Raw genomic sequence first — 16,703 nt, 5'->3', positions numbered from 1 at the left:
GAGACTTTGCCTTCTCTAGCACATTATTTTTTTTTTTTTCCTAGAACAACACAACACAAATTCACTCCTCTTTCACCTTATAGATCTTCAGCTATCTTATCCCACCTAGGTGCTTGCAGGTCTGAAACACCCAATGTTTCTTTCATACAGCAAATTCTCTACCAGCTACTCTCCAGCTGGCCAGTGCTGCAGAAACAGTTAATATAAACTTCAAAAATCATGTTTTAACCCTAAATGGAGCATCTTCAGTTATGACAGAACACATTTATGTTTTCCAATCATGAAAAGTTTCAGATTCTACAAATGATTTCTGAGTAGGTATCAATTCCATTTGTAGACATTTATAGATGATGGCATCCAGTCCCATCACTTCATGGGAAATAGATGGGGAAACAGTGGAAACAGTGTCAGACTTTATTTTTTGGGCTCCAAAATCACTGCAGATGGTGACTGCAGCCATGAAATTAAAAGACGCTTACTCCTTGGAAGGAAAGTTATGACCAACCTAGATAGCATATTCAAAAGCAGAGACATTACTTTGCCAACAAAGGTTCATCTAGTCAAGGCTATGGTTTTTCCAGTGGTCATGTATGGATGCGAGAGTTGGACTGTGAAGAAGGCTGAGCGCCGAAGAATTGATGCTTTTGAACTATGTTGTCGGAGAAGACCCTTGAGAGTCCCTTGGACGGCAAGGAGATCCAACCAGTCCATTCTGAAGGAGATCAGCCCTGGAATTTCTTTGGAAGGAATGATGCTGAAGCTGAAACTCCAGTACTTTAGCCACCTCATGTGAAGAGTTGACTCATTGGAAAAGACTCTGATGCTGGGAGGGATTGGGGGCAGGAGGAGAAGGGGACGACAGAGGATGAGATGGCTAGATGGCATCACTGACTCGATGGACGTGAGTCTGGGTGAACTCCAGGAGTTGGTGATGGACAGGGAGGCCTGGTGTGCTGCGATTCATGGGGTCGCAAAGAGTTGGACACGACTGAGCGACTGAACTGAACTGATAGATGATCTTTGGGCTTCCCTGTTGGCCCAGATGATAAAGAATCCACCTGCAATGCAGTGTACCTGAGTTCAATTCCTGGGTTGGAAAGATCCCCTGGAAGAAGGCATGACAACTCACTCCAGTATTTTTGCCTGGAGAATCCCCATGGACAGAGAAGCCTGGCAGGCTACAGTCTATGCGGTTGCAAAGAGTCAGACATGACTGAGCAACTAAGCACAGCATAGATGATCTTTACAATGTTTTACATTCATTTTTTAAAAAATAATAAAATTTCTGATGTATTATGACAAAATACAAGTGAACTATTTTATAATAAGAAAAAAATCCTCAAAGTCTATTTTTATTCTCTCTTGCTTAGACCACATTCAAGACATCTGCATTACCACAAAAAAAGATCACAATAAAAAATGTATATTTTGCTTTAACTTTTTGAATGGGTCACAGGCAGGTGCTTGCTATTACTGAGGCTTTGCTACTTCTGGGTCATATAAAGAAGCTTATGTGAAAACAAAAATGATTGTTTTGGTGTCATCTTACTCTGGCTTACTCTAGGGGTGAATGAAGTCTTAAGAACAGAAAAAAAATAAATAATCGCTTAAATGGCCTTGAAAACCTATCTCAAAGGGCTTGCAATTTGTTACCAGGTGTTCTCTTGGCTCTCTTGGTAAAAGCTTTTCTCTCATTCACTTGTTTATTCCTCCAAAGCTTAGTTTGTCATTTAAATCAAAATGATTTAGATGAAGTACTTGATCCGTGAGAATAAATTTACACGTTTTCTCCTGCACAGAATATCTTATTTTTTAAGGTGATAAACTTAAAAATATGTTCAGTTCAATACCTGTGCTTCTCATTTCTCTTTCTAAATGATAGCACGATGTTATGTCATCTGCTGGTAAATCACTGCAGCATTTCATTCCAGAGGTGACAGGATTTTTAATGGTCCAGAAAATGACAACACGTATATCAATCCCTGCGCATCTCACCTGCACTCAGGTACAAGGCAGTGTGGCCTCTTCACTGGCTTTTCTCCTCTTTTCCCTAATGAGTCTGGAAGGAACTGTTTGGGTTTCTTTGCGTAAGATTCCTATTGTCTTGCTTTAAGGAGCCAAAAGAGATGAAAGGTCAAAATTACAATAAGTATATTTACTTATGCATGTGTGAAACTTGGCAGATTATGCTGTGAGTTAGCAATTATTACCTAGTAAAAATGGTTATAGTATCGAATTAATGTGGATTGAAGAAACTCTGTAGCATATAAGGCCAGTACAAAATACTTCTCATAAATGTAACATGTTCAATTTCATTTTTAAACATTTTTGGAGTTAACATGACTACCTGTCAAGGTACCTGGAATCGGGGAAGTTGGTGACGTTGCTTGATTCAGCAAGAATCCTCTTGTGTGTTGAACTATCAAAACGTCCTTGCAACTAAAGCCATGTTTAATACCATACTATATTTGCCTGATCAATAGCAGGGATCAGTCAAGTTTAAGTGCCCTATATTGATGAATATTTTATAAAGAAAAGGATTCGATAGGAGACATTCATGTTCTGTATGTAGATATGACCAAGAAAATATTATGAAAAGTTAAAAAGAGAGAGAGAGAAAAGTACAGAGAAGTCTGCTATCTTTCCTCAGTTATTCCGTATCCACAAATTTCATAAACGTAAAAAAAGAGAATGTGTTCTTGCATGCATTGTCCACTTTAAATAGAAAATATATAGGGAACAACATATGATATATTCAATAACAAGGGATGAAAATATAGGTTCTGGTATATCCACATAATAGGAAAATATGGAGTAAGAAAAACATGATGATGTAAAAAATATTTAATGGTATGATTTAGTAAGTGATGAAAGTAGGTTTGTAGAGTATTATGTTATATTTTAGCATTTTAGTAGAGACAATATATGTACTCTATAATTTTTATACATGAGTATATGTGTAAGTGCAATTATAAAGAGATATTTTCTAAAATGTTAACAGTGGAGATCTCTGGATGATGAGATTATCAGTGATGGCTCCTTTCTTTTTGTTTCTGGTATTTATATTTTACAAAAGGAGAATGACATACTACTTGTGTAAATAAGTTGAAAAAATTAAAATCAGGAACAAAGCAATAAATGCATTATGATCAAACAAAGGAAGGACACAAACCAAAATGCTAATCATGGTTATTCCTAGGAAATGGATCATGAATGCTTTTATTTTTCTCTTTCACTAGTTTATGTTATCAAAGTTCTCCATAATAAATATACATCAGCCTAGAAAAAAAGTGAAAGAAGATGTGGGTAGTCTGTATTTCTCTGTTCTCAGTGACCTAAATTAGCAACCCATGATAATTATAAAAATAATAAGCAGGATTAACTGTAAGATGTAATAAGGAATTTGCTTACAGGATATCAATTACCACAGGAAGAAACATTTCAGCACTTGCTTTGGAGCTAAGCCTTCCCTGAATTCTCAAATAACAAAAGATAGTTTCTTTTTTTAATGTGACTTTAACTTCTCGAGCCATGGTTCGCACACCCATGACTCATGTGGTCTCACGTTGGGAGAAAAACTGATATGAGTTATGTGAGATGAAAGCTAAAAAGAAAACAAGGTATAGCTATTGACCTTGAGGAGGTTACACTTTGTTGAGGCAAAATTTGACTACAGTAATGATTAGGGTTTTATATGTGGCTTATGGAAATTAGTTGTGTTAGGAGGGCATAATTAGACAGCATTTCAAAGTAACAACTAAACAAGGACATATAAATATAGCAAAGACCAGAGCGAGGAAGAGAGGAGGGTCCCATGCTACCTTAAGGAGACTCACTGCACTGCTTAAATCCATTGTAAGAGAGTCAGTCAACTTTCGCTGACTTAATGTCATACCCAAGAGAATAAGAGATGGGATGTGATTAGGTTCAGAACCATAGAAAATATGCCAAGATTCACACTAATGTGAATGCACTTCTTTCCTCTATAAAATAAACATTTGCTGAATACCACCTTTCATCACTTTTAATCTGGAAACTTGAGGCAATATGCCAACTAAAACAATAAGAACTTCCCTGGTGGTTCAGATGGTAAAAAAATCTGCTTGCAATGCAGAAGACCCAAGTTTGATCCCTAGGTCAGGAAGATCCCCTGGAGAAGGGAATGGCAACACACCCCAGTATTCCTGCCTGAAGAATTTCAGGAGGAGCCTGGCGGGCTACAGTCTATGGCGTTGCAAAGCATCAGACATGACTGAGCCACTAACACTTTCATTTTCATCACTATCACAGACTCATTTCACTTATGCTTTCATTTAAAGAATTTTTTAAAAATTAGTCCAAAAATAATAATGGATAAATGCAGAACTGAATTCTGGAATGAATATATAGCAAAAACCAGAGCAAGGAAGAGAGGAGGGCCCCACGCTACCTTAAGCAAAATTAAGCAAAATTTAATTGAGTGACTACTAGGTGCTCACATGGTCCTAGGCTCTGATAGAACAAAGTGTCTAGCCTTGTAGAGCTTACATTCTAGTGCGTTATGTGGTGAGGTGTGTATGAAAACAAAGATGTCTTTATGGTATATGCTTTCTGTGATAAGTACAATGGAAGAAATGAGATAGGATGAGGAGAATGATATCATGATGGGAATCAGGAATATGATCATCTGGAGCGGTGATTTTAAGCAGAGATCTGAAGAAAATGAGGAACAAGATGATCAGATATCTTAGAGTATTCTAAGCAGGGGGAACAGCAAGAAAGCGGTCCCGGAGATGGAGGGGTGCTTCATGGGTTCCAGGAATGCTAATGTGATAGGAGTGAGTGACTAAGGGATAAAAAACAGGAGATGATTCAGGAGGTGAGGAGAATAGAATTGGCCTTCATGCTAAAGGGTTACGAAGGCCTTAGATGTTAAGCAGAAGAATGACTGGATCTGACTTGGATTTCAGGAGGGTTGCTCTGGGTATTACGCGGTGGGTAGACAGTAATGAATACAAGGGTGAAGACAAGACTCGGGGAGGAAATCCAGTTAGGAGGCTTTTATAAAGTTCTGGACAAGAAATGTTGAAAGCCTAGACCAAGGCAGTAACAGGGAGGAAAGTGAGAAGAGGCTGGAATCTGGATAGGTTTGGGGGATTTGCCAGTATATGTGGGATGTTAGAGGGGCTTCTCTGGAGAAGGCAATGGCACCCCACTCCAGTACTCTTGCCTGGAAAATCCCATGGACAGAGGAGCCTGGTAGGCTACAGTCCATGGAGTCGCTAAGAGTCAGACACGACTGAGTGACTTCACTTTCACTTTTCACTTTCATGCATTGGAGAAGGAAATGGCAACCCACCCCAGTGTTCTTGCCTGGAGAATCCCAGGGACAGGGGAGCCTGGTGGGCTGCCGTCTCTGGGGTTGCACAGAGTCGGACACGACTGAAGTGACTTAGCAGCAGCAGCAGTAGAGGGGCTTCTCAGGTGGCACTAGTGGTAAAGAACCTGCCTGTCAATGCAGGAGACTTAAGAGATACAGGTTTGATCCCTAGGTCAGGAAGACTCTCTGGAGAAGGAAATGGCAACCCACTCCAGTATTCCTGCCTGGAGAATGCCATGGACAGAGAAGCCTGGTGGGCTATGGTGCATAGAGTTGAACAAGACTGAAGTGACTGATACACTGGCATGTGGGATGTTAGAAAGAGTCAGGAGTGCCTAGAAGGGTATTGGTCTAAGCAACTGAAAACTTGGGCTGCCAGGTACTCAGGTGAGTTGGGGAGAAAGAAATTTTGTGTGACTTCTTAAAATGAAGCTAAAGACTTTAAAGGCATTTCCTAGTTTGTAACAACTGGGTTGCTCTCTAAAGTTCACATTCAAGGGTACTGTTCTTAGACTCTGGCAAGAGGGGTCCTTGCCCAAGGCTCTGCTCTGGTTTTCCTTCAGAGAAAACCCTACCCTTCCCCATGGGGTAGGTGGTCCATGAAGCCAAGGGGATATACCCATCCAGAGTCCACCCTTCTTTTAGAATATGCTCCAGGTAACCAGAACTCCCCAATTCTCTGCTCAGTGGCCCCAAGCCCACTATCAGGGCTGGTGTGAGCTTCTTCCCATGGCCCCATCTGGAGCAGACCACACTCTGGTAATACCTCTCTAAACTACTGGTTCATGTTTGCAAGGTGTTTGGACAGAACTGGGTCTCCACATAAGTAGCCATGAGCTCCTCAAGATGCAGCTAGAGTCTGGGATGAGAAGAAGGGGTCAGGAAAGCAGGCTGATTGCCACAAGTTGGGGCACAGTTTGCTCTTCTTGCCCTACCAGCTTAGAACTCAGAGTCAGCTTTCGAGATTATAATGGTATAGAAACAGAACTGATTTTCTTAACAGTCCATGAACTTGATTTAAAATACAAATTTCAATATTTTTACTGCATATGCATGCCACTATGCAGGTGTGGGAAAATTACAAATACTATTAAATAGGGTCCTTGTCTTTAAAGGTGTTCCTGGGTCAGTCCTCTGTCTTACCAGACATTGTGAAGCCTCCTGTCTTGGGAAACACCCTGAGCATGTTAACACCTCCATGTAATAATTGCCTGACTTCCTTCTCTGGTTCTCTCACCAGCCTGTGATCTCCTGAAGGGCAAGAAGTATGCTTTAGTCCTCTTTAACTCCGTGGAATATGACAGAATGACAAGCTGATAGGCAATGTTTACAGGGGAAAGGAAGGGCAGGTAGGGCAGGAAAGAATATAGGAAAGAAACAACCTGATTATCAAAAACCTAGTAGAAGAGATTAGACAGTATAGTGTCTAATTCTAGGGCAGCTCAGCAGTGAACATGGCCCTTTAATGCTTCCTACTGGAGTGGTTCAGTGGCCAAACCACACAACTGACCTAGGATGAGTCAGTTAACCTGCCTGTGCTGGTCCTCCATCTGTAAAATGGGGCTCATCCTACCTCACAGGGGTGTCAAGAGGATACATGAGATAATATATGCAGAAACTCTTTTACTTTTTTAGAAGAAAGACACTATATAAACCTAAGGTATTATTATCATTCATTTTAACTTCGGAATAGCATCATCCTGTCATTTTTGATTCCATAATTACAATACATCAGGTAAGCATGGATTTAAAATCAAGGGAGCACTGTACAATGAAGGGAGACATGAAAACTTTGTCACATGAGAACAGCCCTGACAACTTCTAAAGTGCCTTAGGGCTGCATCTATTTCCATATTAATGTAAGCCACATACATCATTAAAGAGAAATGCAAACGCGTAGTAGCGGCTAGACTGTATCTCTCATTTGACAGATACACAAAAATCATCTGTTCTGGCTTTGTAGGAATGACTAACCACTAGCAACAAGCTTTCCTTCTTGAGACAAGGAAGTGAAAGTGCTTTTTCGTTTGAAGCTGTGAACCACTACTGCCCGGCTGGGACAATCAGAGTTCCCTGATTCTAAAGCAAAATTTGAAATCTCGCAATACTTAACATCTAGTTTCCTTTTAGATAACCATGCAGCCTGGTCTTGAAGGTTTTTTTTTTTTTTTTTTAATATGGCAATTCTTAGAAGCTCTAAATTCTAGATATTGCAAGTTTAATACCTTTTTTATAAAGAAAATATTTTATTTTTATTTTTTTATTTTGGATGTGGACCATTTTTAAAATCTTTATTGAGTTTGTTTCAAATATTGCTTCTATTTTGTATTTGGGTTTTTGGTCACCAGGCATATGGGATCTTAACTCCCCAACCAGGGGTCAAACATTCACCCCCTGCATTGAAAGTGAAGTCTTAACTACTGGACAACCATGGGAATCCCTAAAGAAAATATTTTAGACAGGTTTGATCAACAATTTTTTTTTTAAATCTTTGTTTGCCTTTGTCCCTATAAATGGGCTTCCCTGGTGGCTCAGACAGTAAAGAATCTGCCTACATTGCAGGAGACCTGGGTCCCCACAAAAGCCCAAATATTTCTGTTAAGTGGGATAAAAGGAAGCTCTCTAGTGTAACAATTGGGAGACCTTAGTTTTACATTGAGTGATGTCAGCCTTATTTCCCCATTATGTCAAAAGCTAGGATGGGACTGAAGTCCTGCGGTCCTCTGGCTTGGTCAACAGAAAAAGACAATACCCTGTTTAAGACATATGGGTTGATGGTGTAGGGACTAGAAGAAAGACAACCTTTCCAGCTACCTTTCAGTCCTTCCCTGCACCATCCCTACTCAACTGTGCTTTGTGTGTCTGAAATTATGCTTGGAATGACCATCAACTTAAATGATATAGGAGAAGATGTCAATCGCTTCTTGCCCTGGTGGAAACCAAGGAGAATGATACAACTTTAATTAACAAGGAGATGTCATTGTTTCGGCTGGAGATCAAGGTATAGACCCCGAGGTACCATTTTGGCATTCATTGCAGAGACTGTACAGTAAGGCCACCTCTGATATTACTTAGGCAAGACAGTGATGCTGAGCTAAAGTATATGTGGGAAGTGAGGTGAGAGAACTCCTCAGAAGTCAATGTCTTCACAAGGACTCTTGGTACCTGCTCTGCTCTGTGAGTCAAGCCCAAGATGCTACAATTGGCCCCTGTCATGCTTCTGTCTCTTTCTGCTGAACCCTGTGGGTTAGAGGCCACCTGTTCTTGAATTCAAGCACTGGATATATAATGTGTATTGAGCATCTTGCCATCAGAGCTCCAGTGGATCAGGAACAAATGTTTCCCTTGGCCTAATTGATGGGGGAAAAGTTATTCCACAGTGAGTCTGCTGAAGATATATATGGAGCAGAAAGCATGTGGATTTTATCCTTCAGTTTCCTCCCTTATTTTCTTATTTACAAAATTCAGCAACAGGGTTCCCAGGTGGTAAAGAATCTGCTGGCCAAGGCAGGAGCTGCAGGAGACACAGGTTTGATCCCTGGGTCAGGAAGATCCTTTGGAGGTGAAAATGGCAATCCACTCAAGTATTCTTGCCTGGAAAATTCCACGGACAGAGGAGCCTGGTAGGCTACAGTTCATGAGGTCACAAAGAGTTGGACATAACTGAGCTTGCAAACAAGGAATGACTAGCTTTGCATTTTAAAGGGGGGGATAATGGGGGAATTGATGCTTATTTGGATTTCTTTTATAGATGACCTCATAAACTGCTCTTGATTAGAAAATGGTATTAGTAATAGATCAGGGTAAAAAAAAAAAAATCTGACGGTACAGTCTAAGTATTCTCCACTGATCTAGATATGAGATCCATTAAACTCATTACATGCCAGACATGGTGAAAGGAATGTTTACAAGCATTTTTTCACTCACTTCTTGTAATCTTGTGCTGTAGCCTCCATGATAGGTATGAAAACTCAGATGAGGAGTTCATAAATTCCACAAAAGGGATTGGAAAGTAGGACTTTTGATTAAGGAAAATTTCTCCAGCAACTGGAGACCAGGTAGGATGGGGTGGTAAGGAGGGGAAGAGGCTTAAATCCTAAATGAAACCCAAATATATCTCGACGGCCTTGAGATCAGTCTCTATCCATTGATGCATTGCCCAGGACAACATACATCTGATCTCATTAGTCTTGACAAAGAGTCTAAATCTTTATATTTGGTTTTCTTGAAAGAGCTGTGCGTGCTAAGTCGCTTCAGTCATGTCTGACTCTGTACAACCCTATGGACTGTAGCCCACCAGGCTTCTCTGTCCATGGGGATTCTCCAGGCAAGAATACTAGAGTGGGTTGCCCTGACCTCTTCCAGGACATCTTCCCAACCCAGGGATCGAACTTGCATCTCTTACATCTCCTGCATTGGCAGGAGAGTTGTTGACCACTAACACCAACTGGAAGCCCGAAAGAGCTGTATATGAGCTTAAATAGCACATGACATAGTGAAACATCCTAAAATTCCTAAGGACACATCCATCTGCTAAGAGACTCCACAGTAGCTGCTCTGACACAGAAGGTTCTTTTTGCATGTGTTTATCTGTCTATGTCAGTTTCTCTATGTGTGCATTTCTTTGTGTCTGTATGACTTTCTTCCTTTCTCTGATTCCACCATCATGCCACTCGCCCCTCCTGTTTCCCCACCCAGCCATTCCATTCATGTAATCCACTCCAGCTCATGACCCCCGGCTTCCTGCAGAGCCCCCAGGGAAGTCTTATGAACGCTATTAATCTCGTGGAGAAAAGGCCCTGGAATTTTAGTGAATCAAACTCTCCATCTCATTATATAGGTTAATAAGCTCCTAGAGCATGTTCAGATCCTATGAAATATTAACGACCTGACACAGAAGTTGTAGGCTGAGGATATCTGATGCTTCGAGCAGTAGGAGCCTTTGCCAATTGAATCCATCAGAAATTAAAGCAAAGCATTTTTAAATGTATAATAAAAATCAGTGGGAAAATATTTGATTACTAAATGTCTGATATAGGAAGCAAGTTGTGGACAGAACATGCATTGCCACTTAAAAAAAAAAGATAGATGTCTAAATATACACGTAAGCTTCTTCCTAGGGAATAAATGGCGTGTGTTGGTTATACAGAACAAAACAGCACTGAAGAAATCAAAGAGTGTCTCTCTTTTTTTTTTTTTTTAAATTTTATTTTATTTTTAAACTTTACATAATTGTATTAGTTTTGCCAAACATCAAAATGAACCCACCACAGGTATACATGTGTTCCCCATCCTGAACCCTCCTCCTCCCTCCCCCCCCATACCATCCTCTGGTCGTCCCAGTGCACTAGCCCCAAGCATCCAGTACATCGAAGGTTTCTTACATGATATTTTACATTTACAATGTCATTCTCCCAAATTTCTACCCTCTCCCTCTCCCACAATCCATAAGACTATTCTATACATCAGTGTCTCTTTTGCTGTCTCATACACAGGGTTATTATTACCATCTTTCTAAATTCATATATATGCGTTAGTATACTGTATTTGTTTTTTTTCTGGCTTACTTCACTCTGTATAATAGGCTCCAGTTTCATCCACCTCATTAGAACTGATTCAAATGTATTCTTTTTAATGGCTGAGTAATACTCCATTGTGTATATGTACCACAGCTTTCTTATCCATTCATCTGCTGATGGACATCTAGGTTGCTTCCATGTCTTGGCTATTATAAACAGTGCTGCGATGAACATTTGGGGTACACGTGTCTCTTTCCCTTCTGGTTTCCTCAGTGTGTATGCCCAGCAGTGGGGTTGCTGGATCATAAGGCAGTTCTATTTCCAGTTTTTTAAGGAATCTCACACTGTTCTCCATAGTGGCTGTACTAGTTTGCATTCCCACCAACAGTGTAAGAGGGTTCCCTTTTCTCCACACCCTCTCCAGCATTTATTATTTGTAGACTTTTGGATGCAGCCATTCTGACTGGTGTGAAATGGTACCTCATAGTGGTTTTGATTTGCATTTCTCTGATAATGAGTGATGTTGAGCATCTTTTCATGTGTTTGTTAGCCATCTGTTGTCTTTTTTGGAGAAATGTCTATTTAGTTCTTTGGCCCATTTTTGATTGGGTCATTTATTTTTTTCTGGAGTTGAGCTGTAGGAGTTGCTTGTATATTTTTGAGATTAGTTGTTTGTCAGTTGCTTCATTTGCTATTATTTTCTCCCATTCTGAAGGCTGTCTTTTCACCTTGCTAATAGTTTCCTTTGATGTGCAGAAGCTTTTAAGGTTAATTAGGTCCCATTTGTTTATTTTGCTTTTATTTCAATATTCTGGGAGGTGGGTCATAGAGGATCCTGCTGTGATGTATGTCGGAGAGTGTTTTGCCTATGTTCTCCTCTAGGAGTTTTATAGTTTCTGGTCTTACGTTTAGATCTTTAATCCATTTTGAGTTTATTTTTGTGTATGGTGTTAGAAAGTGGTCCAGTTTCATTCTTTTACAAGTGGTTGACCAGATTTCCCAGCACCACTTGTTAAAAGATTGTCTTTAATCCATTGTATATTCTTGCCTCCTTTGTCAAAGATAAGGTGTCCATATGTGCGTGGATTTATCTCTGGGCTTTCTATTTTATTCCATTGATCAATATTTCTGTCTTTGTGCCAGTACCATACTGTGTCTTGATAACTGTGGCTTTGTAGTAGAGCCTGAAGTCAGGTAGGTTGATTCCTCCAGTTCCATTCTTCTTTCTCAAGATCCTTTGGCTATTCGAGGTTTTTGTATTTCCATACAAATTGTGAAATTATTTGTTCTAGCTCTGTGAAGAATACTGTTGGTAGCTTGATAGGGATTGCGTTGAATCTATAAATTGCTTTGGGTAGTATACTCATTTTCACTATATTGATTCTTCCAATCCATGAACATGGTATATTTCTCCATCTATTAGTGTCCTCTTTGATTTCTTTCACCAGTGTTTTATAGTTTTCTATATATAGGTCTTTAGTTTCTTTAGGTAGATATATTCCTAAGTATTTTATTCTTTCTGTTGCAATGGTGAATGGAATTGTTTCCTTAATTTCTCTTTCTGTTTTCTCATTATTAGTGTATAGGAATGCAAGGGATTTCTGTGTGTTGATTTTATATCCTGCAACTTTACTGTAGTCATTGATTATTTCTAGTAATTTTCTGGTGGACTCTTTAGGGTTTTCTATGTAGAGGATCATGTCATCTGCAAATAGTAGAGTTTTACTTCTTCTTTTCCAATTTGGATTCCTTTTATTTCTTTTTCTGCTCTGATTGCTGTGGCCAAAACTTCCAAAACTATATTTGAATAGTAATGGTGAAAGCTTTTATTATGTTGAGGGCATTCCCTTTTGTCATAAATGGATGTTGAATTTTTATTCCTGACTTTGAGATAATCATATGGTTTTTTATTTTTCAATTTGTTAATGTGTTTCAATTTTCGGATATTGAAGAACAGAAAAAATCAAATCAATAAAATTAGAAACGAAAATGGAGAGATCACAACAGACAACACAGAAATACAAAGGATCATAAGAGACTACTATCAACAATTATATGCCAATAAAATGGACAACGTGGAAGAAATGGACAAATTCTTAGAAAAGTACAACTTTCCAAAACTGGACCAGGAAGAAATAGAAAATCTTAACAGACCCATCACAAGCATGGAAATTGAAACTGTAATCAAAAATCTTCCAGCAAACAAAAGCCCCGGTCCAGACGGCTTCACAGCTGAATTCTACCAAAAATTTAGAGAAGAGCTAACACCTATCCTGCTCAAACTCTTCCAGAAAATTGCAGAGGAAGGTAAACTTCCAAACTCATTCTATGAGGCCACCATCACCCTAATACCAAAACCTGACAAAGATCCCACAAAAAAAAAAAAACTACAGGCCAATATCACTGTCTCTCTTTTCTTAAGGGGCTTTTCTTTTCTTCTTTTTTAATTCTTCTTTTTAACTCGATTGCTGCAGTATTGCCATCTGAGGAGGGATACCTTGACTGGTCCAAGTAGCATAAGACAGAAGCTGAAGCTTTCTGGCAAATTCAAAACTATGCAATCTATTTACCAGTGTACCATCACTTTGCCCAGATAAGCCCTCCACAGCCAGGTATCCTTCCGACTTATAGATTCCTGAAAGAATTCCCCAAAGGACTTTCCTGGCCAAGGTTTTTCAGAGTCAAGGTCAAAAGTCACCGGTTTCCTGCCATTTACATAGCCTCTCTGTCAAGTCAAAATTCTTACTTTTGGGGGAATAATTTGAAGACTTTCATGACTATGCAGGCTCCCTGTACATTTGAGAAGATCCAAGATTGTTAGATATTAACAATATCTTTCTTCTTATGCAGATTTTAGAAAATGACTGAGTTCCAGAATAAAAAGTTTCAAGAAAAGATGACAATAAATTACAGTACCTCAAGCAGATTATTAAGCCATCAGCTTAATAATCCTGGGGCTCTAGATCCCCAGGTCAGGGAAAAATAGTCATGACACTCTAAACTCCTAATGGCAGGGTCCATAGTTCATAGGCTGACTCCATGATCTATGTTTGCAGGTAGGGAGAGCCATGTAACACAGCACTAGGCAATGAAATACAGGTGGAAGTATCATGGGCAATGCTAGAAGGTCTGAAAGATTCTTCTTTCTTAATAAAAGACAGTATAACTTGCATCTGCCTTTTGTCCCTGTCATGAATACAGATTCTGTGCCCGGAGACACAGCAACCATTTAGAGACCATGAGGGAAGTTTCAAAACAATGGTAGATATGCCACCTCTGACATCATAGAACCAACACCAGCAGCTATCTCCTTCCAGGTACTTTATTAGGTAATAAGCGAAAGATGCTGTTTTCATTAAAAGAAAAAAAGTCATAACTATATGCGGTGATGGTTGTTAACTTACTCTGGTAATCATTTAGAAATATGTATGTCCCATCATTTTATTGTACACCTAAACCTAATACAGTGTTATATGTCAGTTATATCTCAATAATATATAAAAGATACATATATATTTTTCTAAGAAAAAGCAAGAAAATAATCCCTATTTATCTGATCTACTCTGTGATGGTTTTCTACTTCTTGATCCAAACTCATTCCTAGAATGGATACAGTGCTCTGCCTAATACTTAGCAAGATGCATTACAAGCAGCAACTTGGAGTGAAAACACAGGAAACTAGCTTAATAACAATCATTCTAAAGCATCCTACCTCCACATCAGTTCGCTTCCTGAACTTTAGAACCTCGTACCACACTACCTGGGATTCCCAGGTGGCACAGTGTTTAAGAATCTGCCTGCTGATGCAGGAGCCGCAGAAGACTCATGTTCAACCCCCGGTCAGGAAGATCCCCCAGAGAGGGAAATGACAACCCATTCCAGTATTCTTTCCTGGGAAACCCCCTGAATAAGAGGATCCTGGCAGGCTACAGTCCACAGAGTGGCAAAGAGTCAGACGTGACTAAGCACGTATGCACCAGGTAACCAGGTAACCAGGTAACGCCACACTACCTACAGGGTATCACTCAGCACATCAAACTCTTTTTGCACCAAACAGAATCCTTTTTGTCCTTAAATCTGCCCCTTTGGGTTTCTAGTTTCAATTAATGGCGCCATAGTCCCCCAACTGTTGTACCACACTCAACTGTGCTCACCACACTCAGTTGGGCTTAAGCAGAGCTTTAAGGTCTTCATCAGAGACCAATAACCCTTCCAGAGTATTTTCTTTTTAAATCTGGAGACCAGTCACACAATAAGCTGAGAAAAAATCTAGTGACTTGTGTGACTTGTGGTTCTCTCATATCCCAGACTCAAGCATCGAAAAGAAGAAAGGAAGAAGGAAGCATCCACCCCATGCTGTCTGGCTCACCCTGGTACCACCGCCCCCTTGGCTTCAGTAAGAGGAACCCTGGAGACGGCAGGGAAGATGGGAGAAAATTATTTCTCAACAAGGAGCCATGTGGGGACCCAAATATTAAATATATGTTGTTGTGCTTTGTTTTATTCCAAAGTACACAGCTTAATTCTATGCACAAAGGACATTCACATAAGTCCCTCCCTAATTAGGACTCATCATTTGGAAGTGGTTGAGACCCAGTTCCTACCAGCTATTGCAAATAAGGAAAATGCTTTGGTTCACCTAAACGATTCATGACAAAGGTGGGAGCAGAGCCGGCCCTAGGGCTGGCTGGAACCAGGCATCAACATACACAGAACAGGCTCTCCAGGCCCCTTCATTCTCTCAGGGCAGCAAGACTGCTTCACACCACAACTCTGGGCCACCAACTTCTCAACTCAAGCCCGGAGAGGGAAGGGAGGCTCTCACCCCACCGCAGTTCAATCAAATCCCAAGAAAAAGGCAGTAGGAGTTTTCTGGGGTCTTTGAGGGCAATCTCTGTGCTCATAAAGAACTCTTTGCAACTACTTGGTTTCTAAGATATTCAATACACTGAAGGAATGAAGTATTTTTTCTTTAATCTTTTAAGTTCAAACTATACATCTTATTATTCTATCTATAAGTCTAATAAATTTTTAAGGGGTACTTTACAGTTTTGGCAGTTAAGTTCCTTTAAACGGTCTAAACCGCATTTAAGAATGTGATAGATACGATTTTCTTTTTAAGTACTTCAAATGCTCGGCTAACAAGCAAAACTTTCCCAAGGACCTAAGCAGTTCTTATAAATCTAATAAATTAAAGTTTTAAATATCATGACCCTAAAGTTCTCTTAAATCTTCCAATACTGTTTACAAACTCAGCCAACTTCTCTTGGCAATTCCAACTTTAAAGCGTTAGTCCGAAGTCAACCACTTAATTAGAAATTTAAACTAGAATCACATGGCTAATTACAAGGGTGAATAGGCCAGAATCTCTTAAACATTAAAAACACTTCACAGATATTGAAGTTCTATTAGCAGACATATTGGGATTGTCTTAAATTCAACACAGAAATGTCAAAAGTGTGGATTTTACTTACTTCATCTTCTCTGTAGGTAATTCTGAAAATGTCCAAGGTTGAGAACCACTTACCCGATAAGGAAGCAGTTTTATAATTCCTGGCAAGTCAGAGTTACCTTCTCACTGGTTGGTCTTTCTCATTAATGAGAGGTTTAAGTCCATAATGAGTTTAGAAGCTAGAAACTACGAGTCCTTGCTTTCCTTTCTCAAAGTCAGTGATCCAGGGATGGTAAACCCAGGCCCCACAGATGGGATCCATTTGGCTAACAGAGACTCCTGAGGAGAGCTAAATTCTTACTTAATTCATTTGTAAATTTCTTCACCTGTTTTCACCAGATTTGAATCCAGGGATTCAGTAATCTCTCACCTA

The sequence above is a fragment of the Bos mutus genome, chromosome 2 (genome assembly GCF_027580195.1).
Source record: "Bos mutus isolate GX-2022 chromosome 2, NWIPB_WYAK_1.1, whole genome shotgun sequence".
NCBI classification, from domain to species: domain Eukaryota; kingdom Metazoa; phylum Chordata; class Mammalia; order Artiodactyla; family Bovidae; genus Bos; species Bos mutus.
This window is presented reverse-complemented; position numbering follows the sequence as displayed.